Source organism: Ursus americanus, chromosome 8 (genome assembly GCF_024610735.1).
Source record: "Ursus americanus isolate L20-20 chromosome 8, mUrsAme1.1.p, whole genome shotgun sequence".
NCBI classification, from domain to species: domain Eukaryota; kingdom Metazoa; phylum Chordata; class Mammalia; order Carnivora; family Ursidae; genus Ursus; species Ursus americanus.
This window is the reverse complement of record NC_142134.1, coordinates 6,687,947-6,711,270: the sequence shown is the minus strand read 5'-3', so window position 1 is coordinate 6,711,270 and position 23,324 is coordinate 6,687,947. Positions and strand designations below refer to the sequence as shown.

The 23,324-nt window shown below is 35.0% G+C and overlaps 1 pseudogene; it reads right to left on the bottom strand.

Annotated features, from left to right (window-relative positions):
• Window positions 1-799: 799 nt before the first annotated feature.
• On the bottom strand, window positions 800-4,381 carry LOC123789600 (josephin-1 pseudogene; annotated as a pseudogene).
• Window positions 4,382-23,324: the final 18,943 nt, after the last annotated feature.

Here is a 23,324-nt window from a genome sequence, read left to right as displayed (position 1 = left end):
TGCCTCTGTAATCCCCCACTTCCATATCTGTCTCCCACCCGGCGTACATTTCTACTTCTTCCAATAATATCATCCTGGTTTCTCTTAGTGAACAATATCTGCACCCCTAGTCATGTTGAGCTAGCGTGATTCAGAAAAGCCTGACCCTGTGCCTATTTGAGGGTTGGGCATGGGAGCCAGGCCTGGACAAGCAGGATATTTTATTCCCAGACCACAGTGATTGGTTCAAGGATGGGTAGATGGTCTGCATTTAAAAGGAGACTTTTATTATGGGAATTGATTGAGGAAGAATCACTCACTTTGGGGTCACTTAGCTGACAGAATATAAACTCAGAGATGCTGTTGGCCATACATATTAGTCTGTATGAAAGTACAATCACACACGTAAAAACAGCTTAGAGATGATGAAACACAGCTTTGTCTGCAGTCATTGTTTAAGCCCCTGGATTCATGTGTCTGAAACTAGACCAGTCACTAACTTCTCCTGTTGCATGTGTTCATAAATTCCCTTTGTTTTGTTTCTGCTATCTATAATGACAGATTCTATAATTCTAGTGCCCTGGCATATGGACTACCTTGCCTGTAAGCTCCTGTGCTTTTCCTCCCACATTTTCTGGACTTAACAGCGTGAGTTAAAATTGACTACCTTATACCTTTTTCCCCCTCCCCACTGTCAAATCTGAAGGGAAAACCCAATGAGATGTTTGCGGAAGTGGCAGGGACAGACCCACTGTATAGGCCCCAGCACATTATAGAGAACTTAGCGGGCTGAGGGGAGGGAAGGTTGGGCAGAACTGCATTACACCTCAGCCCTCCAACTCTAATGGGCCCCCACCTCTTCTGGCACCACCAGCAAGATTCACAGTTTTTTCCTTGTCCCAAGTGATGTTTTAGAAATTTCCTGAGCTTGCTCTCTACTCCAACCTACTCGGGCATCTTCAGTTGGGACTAGAGGTTGTAGTAGGCACCTCCCACCCCTCAAACACAGATCCAGTGCTGCCTTTTGAGAAGCGACTTCAGCGGACCCCAGCAAGGGAGGGAAGGCAGATTCATGATGGCGCCCATGATATTAGTGGGAGCCATGGTGCTGACCTCCTGGGGTTTGTCTCACCACACAACTTCATTGGCTTTGGTCTGAAGTGCTGCCATAATGACATCCACAGTAGTTGCCATTTCCTGGCATGTTCTTCTTTGGGGAAGGGGGGTGGTTCACCATGGCGTTTGGAGATATCCCCTGGAAAATGTCTTGCAGTATTTCTGGGATGAAGACCTTGCTGTCGTGGAAGACCTTATTGAGGGCATGCGGGGCACACAGCTCCCTGCACTGTTTCTCATGGTAGGTTTGTGGGGGCTGCTGCCTGGGGCAGCTCCAAAGATTTAGATTTGGTCTTGTCTCAAAGGAAAACTCCTGTTTTCCTTTGAAGTTCCAGAGAGGGCTAAAAACATCCCACCCTTTCCTCCAGGGAAAGAATGTTAAGTGTTTCAGTTTTTTCAGGATTCCTGAGATCCACCTTATTTTCTGAAGCCCATGATATATGCTTTGTCATGGGGAGAAAAGGCTGGGATCAAAAGGACAAAAAAATCCACCTCTTCTCTTTTAATAGGAAAACCATTTTCAGATTATTTTGCCACCACTGTCAAAGCAGAATTAAAAAAAAATTGTAGGAAGTCTAAGACCTTGTTTCCCTTCTCCCACCGTCCCTTCTTCTAGAAAAATCACAGTTTCTTGCTGTATTTTCCTCTCTGCAAATGCCAACCAGGCCTCAATGCAGGAGGACCAAACAGAATTGATCGCATTGCTCCTTTTCTTTCGTTTCTTTCAAACAGCAATGCCACTGACTCAGGGGACGAGGCTTAGGTGGTGGGGAAAATGCAAAATTGGAGCAGCTAGCGAGGGCCAGCCAGCATGGGATGGTGGGTGTGCTGGGGCCTCAGGGGCGGCTCTCCATCTGCTGTGGTGTGGTGGGAGGCTGCAGGGCACTGGCCTGGCCAAGGCGGGGGTGGCTCCCTGGACGGGGCCCACTCTCACCCTCTAGCTCGGGGCAGGGGGAGGAGGGGAGCCCTCCGGGGAGACAAGTCCGGTCAGCTCCCTTGACCTGGCATGCCGCCCCCATTATATTCAGAATACTGTAAGCTTCATGACTTGGCTTCAACTTCTACCCCGTCACTATTCCAATTGTTCAAACACCTTCCAGCCAACCTAGAATTTTTCCACTAGCTCTTCCTTCATCTAAGTTGATATTATTATTATTATTACTATTTATGCACTATTCATTCCGCCTGAAATGTACATCCTCTCTTTCTGCTGCTAGTCACCTTTCAGACTGCTGCTTAAATGCCATTTGAACAAGACCCTCTATAACCACGTTGCCTAAAAGTTGTTCCTCCTGTTAGTGTGTATTATTGTATCCTATTCTTTTCCTTCACTGCATTTTTCCACAGATTTCAGCTATGGATTTATTTCTGTGTGCTTGTTTAATATCATTCTAAGACCACAAAAACTATGTGTATTTTGTTGAATACCAATACTAGATACTCAAAAAATGGTATGTTGAACAGATTATAAATTTTTAAAAATAAGGCTACTCCTATGCAGCTCAATTGAAAGGAAAGATGAAACACATTACATTTAAGTTAGCTTTTACTCCAAAATAGCAAATTACTGTTGTCTGGCAAGTTGGTCTAAGGCTGGTTAACAGACCACTAAAATTTGGCAGCAGCATGCTAATTCATACATTTTTAATTTTAGCAAAATTGTTAGAAATATTAGTCCATTTAGTTATGCAGTTGTCAAAACTTTGCTAGTGTAGATCTGGTTAACGTTCTAGAGTTTCAAATGACTATTTGCATATCTCCACGCTCATCCCGACTATTCACACCTGCTTTGGATCATAACCAAGGTGACCTCTGCTGATAGAACCTGGTGGCTGGCAAAAGAACCAACTAACTCATCCTTCTTCCTCTCTCTCTAGGCAGTGGTATAAATACTCTCCATCAAGGTCCTCCTTATTTCAATACTATATGAAACGATCTCATTCAAGTATATTCTCTGTTGCCTGTCCTCTGACTTTTTCTCAGTTATATAAATTCAATCATTTTCTTGTTTTTGGAAAAAAATCTGTTGTAAGCCAATGAAACACTGGCATCATAATTGATAAATATAAACTTCTTTTAAAATAATTAAAATAATTTTTCAATAATTAAAAAAATCCACTTTTGAAGTGAAATAATACATGGAAAACAAAACAAAACAAAAGAAGTGCCATTGATTTTTACTGGCCTAGAAACTCACCTTACTTGCTTCAAATACTAACATCTATGGAAAATCAAAATTTTTCCATTATACGTTTTATTTATATATTTTATATTGTTTGTAACACAACAGTATTTTACTTCAGTATTTCAGTACTCTGTATTTCACTTACATAGAATGTAGTTTAGTTCTTTTTCTTATTAAGTTCATTCCCTAGTATTAATAGGTTTTGTATACTAACTAGTCCAGAAACAGTTTTCTATAGGAAAATGCATTCCAAATAACAAGCAATTAATTTATTAAGTCTTTTATATTGCAAGCCCCTATGTTTGAGGATTCTTTTGGGGGAGAGTAGTAGAAAATCCAACCTAATCTCCACCATAAAGGAGCTCAAAATAAATCCAAAGATCTAAGGATTAAGAACACAAGATGTTTTGTTAAAGAAAGAGATTTAAATAATAGTTTTAGGAGGAGTTAATTTATCAACCATGTTTATTTACGTTTAGGCAAATATCTAGTACAACACTGAAGAGGAGATATAAAAATAACCATGGATGTATTATTCTGACTGCTGAAAGGAAAACCTCTTAACATATCACCAGAATATATGATTTGTAATAGTTTTCTGAGAGGTGCTCATTATCTTTGTTTACAATTTTTTTAAGTTAATGGGTACTACACTTCATAACATGATTTGGCATAGTGATCAATATCATGAGACTACTTTATTTCCTCAACTTGTTTTTGTAAAAATTACATTAATAGATTTCCTTATATAAACTATTTTTTGAAGTCATGAGACTCCTTCATGAGGTGTTTTTCCTTTAAAACAGTACAGATTGTACTTATTAATACTTTGAGTCTCACACCTTTGCTTAAATGTGAAAATGTTCTTTTTGCGTTCTTCCTATTGTTTGCTATCAGGGTTTCTGCTCAACTCGTAGAATTTGTTAGAAGATCTAGAAAACTTAAAATTAAAAAATCTCTAGCTTCCTTGAAGGGTTGGTAAAATTCAGTTTCCATGTTACATTTACATATTTTTTTACCTGTGCTTCCCCCAGTCTCACCTGTAAGTTCCTTTAGCTTAGAGACCAGATCCTGCACCTCTGTACATCCAATACTTCGCATAGACTTTGCACATAGCATATATTCTGTGAATTTGTGTTCAGTGAATTAAAAAAGTGATGCAGTTGGAGAATTCTTTGGATCTGGCCAAGCGCAAATAATGAAAGGAAGAGCTTTCTTTAAGCAGGTCTCCAAACTATTAATTTTCTCCCAAACAATGAATGACCCCTCTGCTTTAAGATAAAATGAGCATGTGGAAAAATTTTTCCTATAACAATATTATTATCTGGGTGCTATTCCTTCAACTCATTCAAGTCCAAGTTGACTTTCATTCAGTTTTCATGAGTCTTGAATATCACAGGATACAGCCACACAATAAACATTAAAATGTTAATTTTGCCTTGAAGAAATGATAGACTTCAAGAGGGAAAGGTTAAGATAGAGAAGACAACCAATTTTTGCATATACAAAAGGGTGTAAAATGTTTTAAAAGGCCTGAAAATCTCTACCTGTGATCTGCTCTTTCAAAACAAAGGAACTAAGAAAGAGTGGGACTATAATGAATGTACATATATTTGTTACTCATGTTTTGGAGATGAATCCTTAGTGTTTTTTTTTTCTTCTATTATTAACAATTGAAAAATTTAGCATACTTGAAAATAAAAGTGTACTTAACATTCAGAACATCTCCTACCATATTCCAGTCTGAATCTTTCTTCTCTGTATTAAATGTGCTGAGCTTTCCTTCCTTATAGACCACTTAAGCTCTTCACTGAAATGGACTGTCTCCTTTATCTTTATATCCTTTAATATCCCTAGCATAATGCCATTCATGAAGTAAAACATTCTGTAAATATATTTGAATTTATTTTTAAAAATTATAAAAAATGTTCATGTAAAACTATGACATTAAGAGATCACATTCAATAGAAAATTTAAAAGATATACCAGAACCTAACAAACCATATAGGAAACATGATTGTGAAAATTTTAAGTAATATATTTTTCTCTATATAATGTAAATGTTTCCATTGGCTTGTTTGTACAATGCCAAATATTTCCTTTGTTACTGCCCAAACTTTTATTTCAAATACTTAAATATTTCTTCCGCAGATTTTTTTTCTTGAATCAGAAGTTCTTGCAGTTGGAATTACTAATTATAAAACCACAGGGAATTCAAAGTTTAGGTTTACCTAAATGTAAGACTTTTTCATGAAATGCTAAACATTAAAAAAAAATCCTTGAGAAAAAATTTATAAAGTGCATTGGCATGACAAGCAGATTTTAGGTAAATGAACACAGATGGGAAGTTTCAGAACTTTACAAAACCCTTAAACAGACATTTTTCTTTCAGTCTTTTCTTTGGTAATTAAGATCCATTTTATAAAGATTGAAGTCAAGGGAATTATTCACATATATACTTAGTGCTATTGAAGCATAGGCTGACAATCTTTCTCACTGTATTTTTCCACATTAGAAAGTGCCCCCAAGCATTGTAGTAATTTCCCCCCTTGGAATATATAAATTGCCTTACATAAACTCTGACTATTGTTGCTGAGTTGGGCTTTAGGATTTTCTCTTGGGGCATTATAATAAGCTAAGCACCTCTATTTGTCCTAAAAATCATTGTCCAACCACATAAGCCTCCAATGTGACAAATCCCATTATTTAGTGGCTCTTTTGTCTAACCCTAACAAAAATTAAAAAAAAAAAATAATTGCAGCTTCTTTCTACAGAGAAGTAAATAATTATTTTGGGAAAACACAATAGTCCTTACAGATAAAAGTGTCATGCCAAATGGAATGAACCAAGTTTCTGTAAATATTTTAACTTTCTAAAGTTTATTTTGGGGGTTGTATCAGTTAATTTATTGGATGACTATTGTATGTCAGGCTAGGGATTGGCACTAAACCAAGTCGTGAATAATCAACTGGGTGTCGAAAGATGTAAGACAACTGTTTTGTTGGGGAAGGTAGAGTAGGAGAGAAAATTAGATAAATGCAGGGGCCCAGGATGTACATTACTCAGGACATTCAGTTATTCCTTACTGTCCTCTATCAGAGGGATATACTGAGGGAGACTGGAAAATTGAAAGTAGCAAAGTGTTCACTGTTACAATTATGTCAGTTGTTCAGTAAGATGCTCTCCTACTGAGAAGGATGGATTAAATTAAGTTGTCTGGAATTTATTCAGTGGCAAAGTGTAGGGAAAATTCACTAGGAAGTAAAATGGAATAGGAATAGCTTGCAGAATTGAAAATGCTCGTTTAAATATTTCAATTGTTATTTCTCTGTGGGTCTGGAGTCATGGTGTTCTGTAGAAAACACTGTTGTTTACCAAAACTGGACACTTAGAACTGGATTTAGGATTACACATTTGTCTTCTGAGATCTTGGATCAGTGTTATAAAAGCAGAAACAACAATTGTCATGTTTATTTCTTCTTCTAAGTCACAGTGCCCCGATTCAGAAAGGGGCTCAATAAAATACGTGTTGAATAAATGAATAGGTGCATTAAAATCCTGTCTATCAGTGGCATCGTTTCTTCGTTTGGATTGAGAGAAAAAGGAAGCAAAATGCTGGGAAATGCTGATATAAATTGAAAATTTACATTTCAAAAACTGTTTTTAGCTAGCAAGATAAATCTTCCAGCTGGATTGAAACTAAGTAGTAAAACCAGCTTGTGAAAATAGGGTTAGTAATCCAGTATAGGGAGAACAATTCTGTGAATAGCATTATTATGACTTTTCCCCTTTTTCCTTACTCATGTTTAGGAAACTATCAAATTACATTCTGGCATGCACAGGATTAATGGCAGAATGGTGTGGCTGAAGACCATGGCAGTCATTACTGAATTTGAACAGCATGATAAAATCTCATACACCTTAATATGTCCCAGAGCAGCACATGTCCTAATACTGAAAATGAAACATTAGTTGTAAAGCATTATCATGCCAGAGAGCATTGTTACCATGAGATTTAAAGAATCTTTAAACAGCTGATATTTAAAGAAATAACAGCATTATAATTGGGAGATACTTAATCTAGTTATGTATGTACTCTCCAGACAAATGAATTACCTTTCGAGAGAGAACCATAGTACATTTGGACGATAAAGTAAAATTAATTAACTCAGTGTCACAGTACACAGAGATTTCAAACACAAAAAGCACGTTACCTGAGCATGAGCCAGAAACTCGGTTTTCCAGACGTAGACCTAGATGAGCGCTGTAATTCATGTCATTTTATGACATTTCATGGAACATTTGGTCATTATGACATTTATGATGCAATGAAATAGGCCATAAAATGCTATAAATTGTTGGGAACAAAAGACATTCATATTTGTGATGGGCATTTGAGTTTCAATCAAGACATTAGTAAGTTAAATCAAAACTCAACTTGGAGTTGAATGTTAAAGTTTTACTTTAAAACTGTGGGTCTTTCTTTTTCCTTTTTCCTTCCCCAGCTCTTCTCAACCTTTCTCCTCTCCACTCTCTTTCCCTACTCTCTCTTCTTTCTTTATTAAATCAGATGAGTTTTACAGGACTATGAATAAAAAAAGAGGATTTTTTTTCATATTTTCTATTCCAGTATTTCTAGAGAGTGAAAAAAATCTACAAGTATTAGTCTATGTGAATGAGAATAGCAAATCAAGAAATTGCAAAATACATGATTGTCCATTCATTTGTGTGTATCTTGTGCTCAGGTAAAATGTGGCACATTCAGAACTTTTAATAGTAAGTGATGACTGTGTTTTTCCTAAATCTGGTAGTATTATTTCCTAAAAACTTATTTTAGCACCTACTGTAAGTTTTTTTTTTAATGTCAGAAGTGACCTTGTTGAATTATGCATGAAATTAATACTAAGTTTTTTTCCCCCACAAAATAGATTTAAAATTCACAGCTATTCATTTTAGGAAGGGAAAGACAAATGTATGCCAGAAAGCATTTTTACTAACAAAGCTTGGCTATTCTTTTAAATCTTGTTACTTCTTTGTTTAGGTTAGTACCTAGAAAGTCACCAGAGTATCATTTGAATATTAAACTTTGATAAAAGATTCATTACCACCAAATTGTTCCAAAAATGTAATCAGCCACAATACTCAATCAATGTATAAGTGCCCAGCTTCAAAATATGTGAAGGCAAGTGGAACATTGTTGTTATTACCAAGAATACAACATTCCAAACTTGCAATGCTATGGCTGGTTCACAAATAAAAGATTAGTTCCCTCGTCAAATGCATATAAACTATCCTGCTTTCCAATTATTATCTACTTGCAAACTCACCTTTCACCATTGAGGTGAAAGACAAAGACAGTTATTTGCCATACTTCCAATACCAAACATACGAAACGAGAAAACATATGAAAATAATATTTTTAGAAAAAAATTTTCCAATGTTATTTTGTGGGGTATAGAAAAATATAGTGGTACATAAATAAGCTCATGAAATTACTATTAATTTAAAAATTATACTACTAGAATTACTCTCATTCAATGTATTTGAACCACATTATTTTATTCACTGTTTCTCATTTAATCTTGTATGGTATTTGTGGTTGAAGACCAGAGTAAGCCATGGGAAGGAAAGGCAAAATGGGTTTATTAGTAAAGATAAATTTTATTGTCTTAATTTAAGAAAAAATTCCCTGTCATGGGGAAAATCAGATTAAGTTTACAAGGAGATCCTCTCCCTTACTGGCTATATCACCTTCAATGGAATGATATCATTCTTAAACACGCTCAGATTCAGCTTCATCTCACAGTGAGCGGTAAGCTTCATATGCCTCACTCTCCTAAATGTCTGCAAGCACAGTAACTTAGTGTAGTCTGCAAGAAAACTCTCTGAGGACAGTGAAACTCCATTTTTCAGGTGAGACAGACTTGAGAATCTTTCTCAAGGTCACATGGAGGTTGTTTCAGGATAGGGCTTTGAATCCACAGCTTCCTAGAAGCAAGCATTCTCTGTCCTACAAATAAAGTCAGTCTATGTCTTCCTTCCCAATCTGTTTATCTTTTATTTCCTTTTCTTGCCATATTCAATTAGTAAGCACTTCCAGGACAATGTTAAAAAGGAGTGATTTGGGAGGGGACATTCTTGCCTTATACCAGATCTTAGTGGGAAAGCTTGAAGTCCTCACCATTAAGAATGATGTTTGCTGTAGGCTGTTTGCAGGTAGCCTTTATCAAATTGAGAATGTTCCCCTTTATTCCTAGTTCACTGAGTTATTAATTGGTGTTGGATTTTGTCAAATTCTCTTTCTGCATCTATTGATATGATCATATGATTTTTTTAGTCTATCAATGTGATAGATCACATGAATTGATTTTTTTTTTATGGATTGATTTTTGAATGTTGAAACACCCTAGCATATCTGGAATAAAATCCGTTTGGTCATGGTATACAATTCTTTTTAGACCTTTTTGGATTTGATTTGCTAATGGTTTGGGGAGGATTTCTACATCTATGTTCAGAGAGATTTCGGTCTGTAGTTTTCTTTTCTTGTAATATTTTTGTCTGGTTTTGGTATTCAATTAATGCTGGACTCATATAGTGAGTTAGGAAGTATTCCCTCTGCTTCTAAACTTTGAAAGAGATTTATAGAGAATTGGTATAACTTTTTCCCTAAAAGTTTGGTAGAATTCATCAGTGAACCGATCTGGGTCTTGTGCTTTCTGTTTTGGAAGGTTATTAATGATTAATTCAATTTCTTTAATAGATATAGGTCTGTTTAGATCATCTATTTCTTCTTGTGTGAGTTTTGACAGGTTGTATTTTCAAGGAATAGGCCCATTTCATCAAGGTTCTCAAATTTGTGGGCATAAAAATGTTCATATTATTCCTTTATGATCCTTTTAATATCCATGAGATCTGTGGTGATAGATAGCCCTTCTTTCATTTATACTATTAGTAATTTGTATCTTTTCTCTTTCTCTTAACCTGGCTAGAAGCTTATCAATCTTATTGATCTTTTTAAAGAACTAGCTTTTGGTTTTATTGATTTGTTCTTCTGAGCTCTTGTTTTCAGTGTCATTGATTTCTGCTTTATGCTTATTATTTCTTTTATTCTGCTTACTGTAGATTAATTTTCTTTTCTTTTTCTAGTTTCCTAAAGTGAAAATTTAGTTTGCTGATTTTGCATCGTCTTTTCTAATGTATGCATTCAATGCTATAAATTGTTTTATAAGCACAACTTTCACAGCATCCCACAAATTTTGATAATTCTTGTTTTCATTTTTACTTAGTTCAAAATATGTTTATTCCTCTTGAGATTTCTTCCTTGAATCACCTGTTAATCAAAAGTGAGTTGTTTAATCTCTGTGTATTTTAGGATTTTCTAATTATCTTTCTATTATCAATTTCTAGTTTTATTCCTAGCCTAAGGCTAGATGTTGTATGATTTCTATTCTTTTAAATTTGTAAAGGTGTGTATTATAGCCCAGAATGTGGAATCTTGGTGAATATTGTTTATGAGGTAGAGAAAATGTGTATTCTGCTATTGTTGGATGAAGTAGTATATATATGAAGTAGTATATAATAATGCTATTATATCCAGTTTATGGTTAATATAATTGAGTTCAATTACTGATTTATACTGATCTCTTACTGCTAGATCTGTTCCTTTCCAGGAAGGGCCTATTGAAGTTTCCAACTATGATAGTACATTCATTATGTTTCTCCTTGTAGTTCTATCAGTTTTGCCTTTTGTAGTTTGATGCTTTAAGAATTATTTGTCTTCTTGGAGAGTTGTCTCCTTTATATTTATGTAATACCTTTCCTTATACTTGATAACTTTCCTTTCTTTGAAGTCTGCAATGTATAAAATTAATATAGGTTCTCCCATTTTCTTTTTGATTTGTGTTAGTGTGGTATAATTTTCTCCATCCATTTACTTTCGATATTTATATATTTTTTATAACCTGTGTTTCTTGTATTTGGATCATTTTTTTTTAATCTACAGTCTCTGTTTTTTAATTGGTGTGTTTAGACCATTGATATCCAAAGTGATTATTGGTATAGTTGCATTAATACCTACCATATTTGCTAATGTTTTCTATGTCTTGTCCTTGTTCTTTGTTTTTATTTTTGTCTTCCACACTTTTTTTTTTTTGCCTTTTTTGGTTTTAACTGAACATTTTGTATGATTCCATTTTCCCTCTTTTTTTTTTAGCTTATCCAGTATACTCCTTTATCTTACTTTTTTAGTGGTTTCTCTAGATTTTGCAATATACATTTACAACCAATTCAAGTCTAATTTCAAATAACACTATACCACTTCACAAGTAGTATTACTACCTTATAATAACAAAATAACCCTAATTTCCTCCCTCTTGTGTCATTGCTTTTATTCATTTCAATTATGTATAAGCATACACAAGCATATGAATCCATTAGGTATATATATATAAGCACACGTAATTGAATACACTGTTGCTTTAATTATTTTGAATGGACTGTTATCTGTTAGCTCAATTGAGAAAAAGAAAAAGATTTTATTTTATCATTACTTATTTCTTCACTGATGCTCCTTCTTTATGTGAATTTAAGATTCTGACTCATATGATTGTCCTTTTCCAAAAAGAACTTCTTCCAACATTTCTTGCAAGGAAAGTCTACTAGCAACAAATTCCTTTACTTTTTGTTTGAGAAAGTTCTATTTCTCCTTTACTTTTAAGGAATAATTTTGCAAAGTACAGAATTCTAGATTGGTGGTTTTTTGTTTTTTGTTTTTTGTTTTTCCTCTCAACGCTTTCATATTTTACTCCACTCTCCTGTTGCTTGCATGGTTTCTGAGGAGAAGTCAGATTGTAAGTCGTATCTTTCTTCCGCTATATATAAGGAGTGTTTTTCTATTTTGTTTGTTTGTTTGTTTTTTACCTGTGGCTTCTTTCAGGAGTTTTTCTCCCTTTGATATTTTTGTAGTTGAAGATGATATGCCTAGGTATACCTATTTCTTATATCTTTTTGTCTAGTGACGTCATTAATCTATCTTGGAAACAAGAGTACATATTCCCAGAAATCCATTGTATTACTGAAAATTTTATTGTTGGAACACATTAACAGTATCTGTGAATCTGGATTATAAAACTGTGTTAGGTTTTGTAGTACCAGTAAAATTAAAGCTACAGAATTTTGTGCCCTTATATTTTTAATTTTTAAAAATTATCAAATTTCAATTTACATGAAATAAAATTCACTGTTTATGGTATAAGTTCTATAGGGTTTAGTAAACGTAGAGTCAGATATCTACCATCACAGTCATGGTATATGTCAGTTCCATTACTCCCCAAATTCCCTTATGTGGCTCATTTGTAGTCAACCCCTTCCTCAACCCAAAATCCTCAAATCCATATCAAAAAATGATATGTTCTCATTTCTATAGTTTCACATTTTCAAGAATGTTATATAAAGATATAATATGCAGCTTTTGATGTTTAACATCTTTCACTCAACAAAACGTATTTGAGATATGCCCCTGAGTTGATATTTTATTCATTTTATTCCAAGTAGAATTTTATTGTATTGGTATTTCAAAGTTTGTTTACTCATTCAACAATTGAAATACAAATGGTTTAGTTTGCATTTTTGTTAATTAAGAATAAGGCTGCTATAATTCAGAAATAGGTTTTTATGTGATTATAGGTATCCATTTCTCTAGCATGAATACCTAGGAGGAGGAATATCTGGTCATATGGCAAGTGTATGTTTAACTTTATCAGGAACTGCCAATCGGTTTTCCAAAGCAGTTGTATCATTTTACATTCATATCAGCAAAATGTGAGAATCCCAGCTGCCCTACATCCTCACTAGCACTTGTTATTGTAAGGATTTTTTTGTGTTGTTGTATTTTTTTATTATGTTAATAATATATACCTGAATGTCTTGTGGTTTTAAGTTACATTTCCCTAATGACTACCTGTGTTGAATATCTTTTTATGTGCCTATGCGTCATTAAAATATCTTCCTTGGTGCAGTATCTATTCAGATTATTTTGCTCAAATTTTATATATTTTTTAATTGTTTGGTTTTTAGAAATCTTTCTGTGTTCTAGACACAAGTCCTTTGTCAGAAACGTGATTTGCAGGTGGTTTCTCCTGCTCTGTGGCTGATCTTGTTTATTTTCTCAATAGTTCTTTCACAAAACAGAAGGTGTTAATTTGAAGAAGTCTAATTTATCAATTTTTCTTTCATGTGCTATGTTCTTAGGTATCCTGTATAATAACTCTGATTACCCTGAGATCATAAAGATTTTCACCCATGATATCTTCTAAAATTTTGTAGTTTTACATTTAGTCCTACCTCCATTTTGACTTAACTTTCATAAAAAATGTGAGGGATATGTTGAGGTCTTTTGTTTGTTTGTTTGTTTGTTTGCATATGGTTGTCTGATTGTTTACTACTATTAATCAAAAAGTCTACCCTTTTTCCATTGAATTGCCTGTGTACCTTTGTCAGAAATCAGTCATCTACATGGGTCTAGTTCTGAAGTATTTGTTTTATTCCATTGGTTATGATTCTATATTTTAACGAATAACAACATTGTCTTGATTACTGTAACTTTGTTCTAAGTCTCGAAATCAGGTAATGTGGGTTTTCTAAATTTATTCTGAAGGGGAAAGAACATGGAGGATTGCATTCAGTATCTTAGGGGCCAGCTCTAGAGGTAGCACACCCTACATTATTGTCAAAATTCAGACACATGGCCACACCTAACTGCAAGGGATGCTGGTAAATGCATGTTAGCTCTATGCAAAAAAGGAAGAGGAAACAAGTTTGGTAAACAGCCAGACAGTTTCTACAACAGAAATGAGGAAATATTTTGTTTTGGGACACCTGGGTGGCTCAGTCAGTCAAGTGTTTGCCTTCCTTTGGCTCAAGTCATGATCCCAAGGTACTGGAATTGAGCCTTTTTACTGGCTCTCTGCTCTGGGGGGAGTCTGCTTCTCTCTCTCCCTCTGCCCCTCCCCCCACGCTTGTTCTCTCTCTCTCTCTTTTTCTCTCTCTCTCTCAAATAAATAAATAAAATCATTTAAAAAAGAAACATTTTGTTTTATTTTTAATGACAAGGCAGTTAAAATAATTTTACTTCAACTGTTTCCAATCTTATCTTTCATTTTCCTTGGAAAAACTACTAAAGAGTGATATATCCCTGAGTCTTGAGATTATGGTTTCTCCTATTTCTTTTGCTCTATTTTTACTTCTCAAAAATCCTACCTGTATGACCTCACATGCCACCTACTAAATGAAACGTATATGGATTCCTAATGATATGTATGATGTCTCCTTTCCTTGGACTTCCATTATACTTTATTTATATTAATAACTTTATGCTTATAAATTTTCTTTTCTTCACAATTATTAATATACTCTTATTGCATCTACTAGGTTTTACAGTTCTTGAAGAATATGGCCATAGTTTATAAATATGTTATATTTGTTGCTGTATTCTTAACACAAGAACTCAGTAAACATATGTTTTATTGTTAATGGTTCAGCCAAATGGCCCTAACATTCCTAGTGAATTAAATTGAAGTCATCATCAGGCCAAAGCTCAAATGAAAGAGCATCAGAATTCATATGGCATTTTGTCACTGTGAAATGCTTCTATAAGGGTCAAAATATTTCTCTCTAAATTATAACCCCTAAATCTGTCAGAGGTTAGGGGGGAGGTGGCTGGAGGACATAAGGGCAGGGAACTGATTTCTAAAACCTAGACTTCTGGTGATCCTCATGGCCATGATTCTTAAAATATAATCAGTTTGTCATTGCCAAGGGGAGGAAAGCAATTCATACCTCTATTCCTTTTTATTCTTTTTGTCCACCATAGCCCAGCTGGGTTTTTCAAAGGGAGTTGGAAGAGGAGAAGGAACAAGAAGGAAAGAATGAAATAAGGAGAATAACCCTGAGTGTAAGGTGATTTGAAATATCCTTTGGCTTACAGAAGTCAAATGAATTTCAGAGTAATAATAGAAAGAAACGTTTTCTGGCTGCAAACTTCATTAATTAAATTAAGAAGTACAATTCTGTTAATTAATTTAGTCTACAATATTCTAAGAGAACCACAGGGAATTCTCAGCATTTTTGTATCTCATTTATAGATGGTCTCTGTCAACTCTTATTTCCTCCAGATCCCATGTGGACCATGATTTGTATTTCTATTATAAGCAGATATTGCACTTAAACAATATTACTTATGAAATAGGAAAATATAAGTATATATGTTTTCATCATTATATTTATTCTTTTATGTCTAAAAATTGATACATGTGTTAATATGTACACATAATATGCTGATGACATTTTTGTCTTTTCATCCCAAATGTATCCTATCTCTCTCAATGTTATCACCCAGCTTGTAAAACCAGAAATCTAAAGTCATTGTCCTTTCTGTATCACTCAAACTTTAAATTAGCCAACAAGTCCAATTGATTATATCTTTAGAGATTAGTCTTTCTCTCTGTCTTCCCGTCATTGCCCAAGTCAGATCTCCTTATCTTATTGTCTAGGTTACTACAATAGCTTCATAACTTGTCTCTTTTCCTCTAATCAATTAGTGACATTTCACCCATTGTTAGTGAATGTCATCAACTCACTGTCCTCCTTTAAGTTTCTTCAGAAAACCTGTAGGATACAATTTCAATTTCTTAGTAAGAATGACCTTCAAAGTTTTCCCTGGGCCTAATTAACTATGGTGGGGGGGGGGTTGTTTTTAACCTAGATCCACAGATAACTTCAGAAAAGTAAAGAATGTTATATTTATGTGCAATTTTCTTCTGAAGGCAGTATAATTATTTTTCATCAGTTATTCACATTTGTCCAGGGACTCCCAAAATTTAAGGTCGGTTATTCTATAATTTTATCTCTAACTTACCTTCACAGTTTTATGACTCAGCATATTTTCCCGTATTGTTACAGCTTCCAGGTATGCCTTTCCTTCCCCCCTCTATGTTTTAACTATACTACCCCTATGCAAATATATAAATAAGCCCATAAAACAAAAATAACTTTTTAACTACTATACAACCTTCAACCCATAGTTCAAACACATCTTACTTCTGTTCAACTCGTGTCTCCACTCTAACAGATTTAACAGCCTCTCTGAGCTACTACTGTATTTTTCATATGCTTTATGGTAGGCTGCTTCTGAAATGGCTCCCAATGATGCCTGAGTCCTAGTATTTGAACCCTTGTATAATCTTCTCCCTTTGAATGTTAATCAAACCTAGTTCTTTGATTCTAATGAATAGAATACCAGCCAAAGGGATGAACTGTCACATCAAAGATTAGGTAAAAACAAAAACAAACTCTAGCTTCCATCTTGCTAGATCTCTCTTATTCTCTGTAATGAAGCAAACTTCCATGTTGTGAAATACTCCACGCAAAAGTTCTCATGGCAAAGAACCAAGGCAAGCCTCTGGCCAGCAACTCATGAGGAGCAAGTTTCCTCAGCCCAACAACCAGAGAGGAACTGAATCCTGCCAAAAACCAAGTGAGTGAGTCTGGGAGGTGGCTTCACCTCCAGTAGAGCCTAGAGATGACTATGGCTCCAGCTGTCACTTGCTTCTAGTCTGTGAGGGACCAATATTAGGGGACTCAGGAAAACCATTCTCAGATTCCTGACCCATGGAAACTTTGAGATAATTAACATAGCTTTAAACCACTAAGCTTTGAGGTAATTTATTACTTAACAATAGATCAGTGATACATAGCATTATTATTTTATTTGCTTGTCAAGGGGACTATGAATTAGATGAAAGAACGTAAGTTTTGGAATGAATCAAACTGAGTTCAAATTCTGCTTCTGCCACATGGTTAAAAATGGATTGGACAAGTTAGAATATCGGTTTCCTTATGTTGCATGATTTTTGTGAGAATTGTGCCCCACAAGTAGTAGATGCTCTATTGATGCTCTGTTATGGTTTATTATTCGTCTATAGGAGTGACTTTTCTGCTCATGTATATGGTTCTCAACGGAAGGGACAATGTCATCATCCACTTTTGTATCACAGTATTTGGTATATAGTATTTAAGAATAGATGCTGAATTTAAAATTAATTAAGTAATGGAAATTACATGTGTTATATTTAGTCCTCTTAAAAGCAAGTATTTAGAAATACTCAGTGCTTTGGTTTCTTAATTATTTAATAGGCATTCAAGAAACAAAACCTGGAATCTATTTCTTTACACAGAAGTTAAAAATCTTAATTTTGCGATGCAGCTATTCTATTTCCTTCATCTTTAAGCAACCACAGTTTTTATGTTGGCTTTAATATTAACATATGTTCATTATTAATTACTTAATGAAACTACAATCAGTAGTGAAAACAAAACCTTCAAAGTATGCTCATGAAAGTAAAGCAAAGAAAAGCCAAAGTATCATCCATCATGACTAAAATGAAACCCTGTCATTCTCTTTAATCCCTCTCTCCCCTAGAGTTCACCACTTCTTTAAATAAAATAAATAATACTGTGGTGCACACTGCTTTGTAATTGCTAGAGAATTATTTTTTATTGTTTATGAATTAAAGGCAGATTTTCACATAAAAGCTCTGATTTTTTTTTTTTTTTACTATTTAACCACCTCTCTTCTATATCTTTATCTCTCTCCATTTTTAAAGGGTGAACCTCCAATTATTACCCTCACCTGTGTTTATTCTTTTTTTTTAAAGATTTTATTTATTTATTCGACAGAGATAGAGACAGCCAGCGAGAGAGGGAACACAAGCAGGGGGAGTGGGAGAGGAAGAAGCAGGCTCATAGCAGAGGAGCCTGATGTGGGGCTCAATCCCATAACGCCGGGATCACGCCCTGAGCCGAAGGCAGACGCTTAACCGCTGTGCCACCCAGGCGCCCCTCACCTGTGTTTATTCTTAAGTAACAAATTCCTTCCATGCAGATATGCTTTGTCACAATGTCCCCTAGATTTTAAGTATTCTGCGAGCAAGTCAGCTGCATATACTCATCTGCATTTTGCTCTAGATTCCAACCCCTGTGGACTAATGAGGAAATCACCAAAACGGTTCTCCTCCATGAACGTTTACTCTTTCAGTACTGAATCACTCATATCAGCATAAAAATTATGCTGCTGTATTTCCCTTCCTAAAATGTTGTCTCTCAACCCCACTGTACTACCCCCTCCAACAAGCATTTCATTGATTGTCTCCCCTTTACCACAATACACTTCAAAAGTGCTATGTTAATTTCCTCTAATCTCTTTCCTCTAATTCTCTCACAAACATGTCAATTAGGCTTTCACCTTACAGCTCCACAGAAATTACTCTTAGCCCCAAACCAGTGATCTTCATATTGCTATTTCAATGTCAACTCTCAACCCTAGTTTTATTTCAGGTATCACAGTCAATTAAAAATTAGGCACAGTAGATCAGACTCCATGTCTGCTCCTTCCTATTTGAAATATTTTGTTCATTTGACTTTCTGGATGCAGTCATTTCCTGGTATCTGTTCCACATCACTAACTGCCCCTCTCAATCTGTTTTAGTTTCTCCTTATTTTCCAAATATCTTAAACTAGGAATTCCCCAGAACTCCATTCATAGACTTCGTTTTTCTCTATTGCTATACTGTCCAGTGGAAATATAAGCCACCGAAGAAATAGGTGAAATTGATTTTAATAATATATTTACTCAAGTGTCTCTAGGTATGATTTTAATATTTAATAATATAGAAATTATAGAAAAATATTTTATGTTCTTCTTTGCACACTAAGTCTTTGAAATCTGACACCTACACCTACAGCACATCTCAATTGATGATAGTTACATTTCAAATGCTCAGTAGCTACATGGGGTTGTGACTACTCTATGAGATAGTAAAGTTCTATATCTTGAGTCCCTTGATGTTTCCTTCCTCTTTCATAAGGTTAAATATCATCTATATGTTGATGAGTCCCAAATTTGTATTACAAGGCCAGATCTCTTCTCAGAAGTTCATGCTTTGAGGCACAACTACATACTGTGATGTATCCCCTTGAAAGCCTAATTCTCATCTCAGGCTTAACACATCCAAAAAAACAAAAACAAAAACTTCATCTTCCATTTTTTTTCCCATCTCAGTTAATAGCAAAGATGTGATTCCAAACATACAACCCAAAATCTTGAGTCATTCTTGATATGTTTTTGTTCACACAGTCCATATTTAATCTTGTTGGTTTTATGTTCAAAATATTTCCAGAATCTGAGCATTTCTCACCAACCCAAGTTCAGACACTATCATTGCTTGCCTGTATTAATGTTGTAGCTTGCCAATTAATCTCCCTGCCTCCTCCTTATCTATTTCCAAACATAGCAACCAGGGTGCTCCTGTTAAAATACAGCAGGGATTATCATTCTGCTACTCAAAACCTTCCAATGGCATAGTGTGTCACTCATGATAATGTCTAAGACTGGATGTCCATTACTTCTTTACTTATCTCTTGGTGCTCTTTTTCCTGTTTCTTTCTGCTCCAGGCATATGAGCACCCTTGTTGCACTAATAAAGCAAGAATACTTTGCCTAGAAAGTTTGGGTTTTTTCCTTATACTCATGTTGTTGGCTTTCCCCTTTAAGTCTTCACCCATATGCCTCCTCTAATTACCGTCCAATTAACATTTTCTGTCCTTTCTCTTTGCTTTATTTTTCTCCATAAATCTTATCTCTATCTAACATACTATATATTTCCTTAATTGTTGGTCTTTTACACAAGAATGTAAGCTTCATGAGGGTCAGTATTTATATGTCTGTCTTATGAACCACTGGATACACATCACTGGAAAGAGTACCCTGTACATAGAAGGTTCAGCAAGTATCTGTTAAATGAATATATTAATTAACTGATTGATTAACATAATAAAATATCAGAGTGTTGTGATGACTTTGGCAAATAAGTTAGTTGTTGAAGAAATGAATGAATCTAGGTAAAGACACAATCTATATTTTCTTACCGATCATTCTTGTTAATTGCGACATTATTGTGTTTCCTGTTACTTGAAGGATCCATCATGAGATGTAAAGCCTATCTAGTCAGTGTGAAATTAGGCTCTTTTCCCATAGAGAAGAATAAGGGAAGGGAAGTAGAAAATAGACCTCTTTTATTCCTCTAGTATTTGTAGAACAACTAAAAATTGGTATAACAATTGGTGCTAGTTATTGCTTCTCATTGCCAAAGCTATCATTATTATTATATGATATTTGCATATAATTGGCATCCATAATTGTGAACAGATAATAATTATATTCCAAAAAAAAGACATCATTCAACCATCTCTTCTGCCCATTTGTATAAACTGAAAAATAGCTCTGAAACTATAGACCTTGGTGTATACCTCAAATGGTAATTGCTCCATCGAAAGTTACCAATGTATCTCCATTGAGTACTATGTCAAACAGAAGTTAGAGTCACATACCTCCTCGTGCATTTATTGTTGCCTGGAGTGTAAAGGAATTTGAACACGGTCCAAAGATTCTTTTAATTTTTTTTTCTGTTTTTTTTTTTTTCCTTTCATTTTCATATGAGCTCTACTTACTTATTCTTGAGCTAGGTCCTGAACAAAATTCCTTTTTGTTTTTGTACTTAGACTATATCTAGAAGCTGTGGAAATGTTTGGAGCATATGCAATTACAGAGGGAAACTAAGTATCATCTTGGGGAAAATATGGATTGATTCTGTCTATACTCTGTGGATTTTCTGGTCTTTCTCCTGAGCCTAAAATGGTTTTTAAAAAGTCTTCTGGTTATTTCATGTTGTATGTGAGACTGAGAGGTAATATGATATAGAGATTGAGAGCACAGACTCTGGAGATAGCATGGCTGGATTCAAATCTTGACTCTGGCCCTTACTAGATGTGTGACCTTGCACAAGTTACTTAACTTCTTGGTGTCTCATTTTCTTCATATAAAAAATAATACTAATAATATCTCCTATATAGCAGTGTTATGAGAAGTACATTAATATATGCAAACCACCTGGAACAATGTCTAGAATATGTATGATACCTGCTCAGTCAATGTTAGCTATTGCTAATAAAATAAAAACATTATTCACATAACAGCAGCACTATAAACATACAATCTGTTGAAAATACAGAATGTTCTCTGGAAAACTGGTCAATAAGATGACATAATTCAGGCTATAAAAAGAAAGGGAAATTTAAAAAATATTATCAAATTTATCTCTTATTAAGGACTTCTTCTGGAGTAGCACTGGCAGTATTATGCACTGGAACACCCACATTAAATCCAAATTACCTATTATACAATTTAAAATTTCCATTCATCCATTTATTCATGCATGCAATTTATTCTTCAACAATTGTTTACTAAGGGTAAACAATCTAGAGATACAATGACCAAAATATGGCTACTATTTTCTAGTCCAGGAAGACTTAGATACATAAATAATCACCAAAGACAAACAAACCAAGTAACAAACATGGCTAGGGTAAACTATAAACAAAATAAATACAGGGTGCTAGGAGACTGTGAGCCAGTCAGGGCACCGTATCAAGTATTGAGGATGAGGAGCTTTAAGAGAAGGCTTCCTAGAGGAGTGCCATCTAAGCTGACCCTTGAAGAATAAATGATTTAGCCAGGAAAAGGAGGATGAGAAGTAGAAGCAGAGAAGTAGAGCACTTTCTCATTAGATAGGATAGCATGTGCAAATTCCAAGATCAAGAAGGAATGTGGAACATTTACAAACTGAAAATAATTTCAATGTAATTATTGCTTAGAGTGACACTTAGATAGAATGTGTCAAGAAATGGGTCTTGGAAGATTCAAAACAATTCTTCTGAGGTTAACATCAAGGATTTGGTCTTAATCCTGAGTATCATTTAGAAACGTAAACAAATTAGATTTTCAGGTTAGAAAGGGCATACTGACCAAAATGAAGAAAAGAAACTGGTGGGGGCAACAGGAACCCTGAGAAACCAGCGAGAAAACTACCGTAGACATCTAAATGAGCTTAGATAATGAAGACTGACTGTGCAAACCAGAAAACTCAGGTTCTTTCTGATAACCTCATCTTCCACTGTCCCATTCCATACCCAGGTCAGCAGTAGGCCTTATCAATTTTTCTTCCTTCTCTGGACTAAATTCCCCCTCCCCCTAATTCATATGTTGGAGCCCTAACCCCACTGTGATGACTTTTGGAGATGAGGCCTTTGGGAAGTGATTTGTGTTGGATGAGGTAATGGTGGTGGTTCCCTCATAATGGGATTAGTGCCCTCCTAAGAAAAGACACCAGAAAGCTTGCTGTCTCTCCCTCCTGAATTTGCAAGCCCAGAGATTGTGAAAACACACAGTGAGACGGCTGCCACCTACAAGCCAAAGAAAAGAGGTATTAGAATGAAGCCAACTATGCGCTCATTGGACAGTAGCACAAGCCCAAGAAGAGGGCCAGAAAAACCACCAAGAACTTTTTACTCAATCATCCCAGTGCTAACAAATTTATCCTAAAAAATATTTCCAAATATGGAAAAGTATGGATGCCAAGTATTGCTACATATAACAAAATAAATTTTAGCAAAATTAAAAAAAAAAAAAAGAATGAAGCCAGCTTTGCCAGCACGTTGATGTTGGACTTCTCAGGCTACGGGACTGCAAGAAACACACTTCCGCACTTCTGTTGGTTAAGCCACCCAGTCTATGTATTTTGCTATGGCAGCCCAAGCAGACTTAGTCACTACCCAAGTATCTATTAAGTCTTTGTGTTTTGCTTCATTTCACAGTGATATCATTCTGGTCCCTTACCATTATCTCTTTTCTGGATGACTGATACAATCTTCTAACTGGCAGATTTTGGTTCCTCTATAAACTGCTTTCCTCACTGCAGACAAATGAGTCCTTTTGAAATGTAAATCTAATCATGTCACATTCTTGCTTAAAATGCTTCAGAAGCTCTCTGTCTGCTAAAATGAAAATAAAATTCACTTAACAAGACCTACTCGGCTTGTTCAGTCTGACCCTACATATCTTGCCAAGCTCATATCATGCCACCCTAGTGGCTTA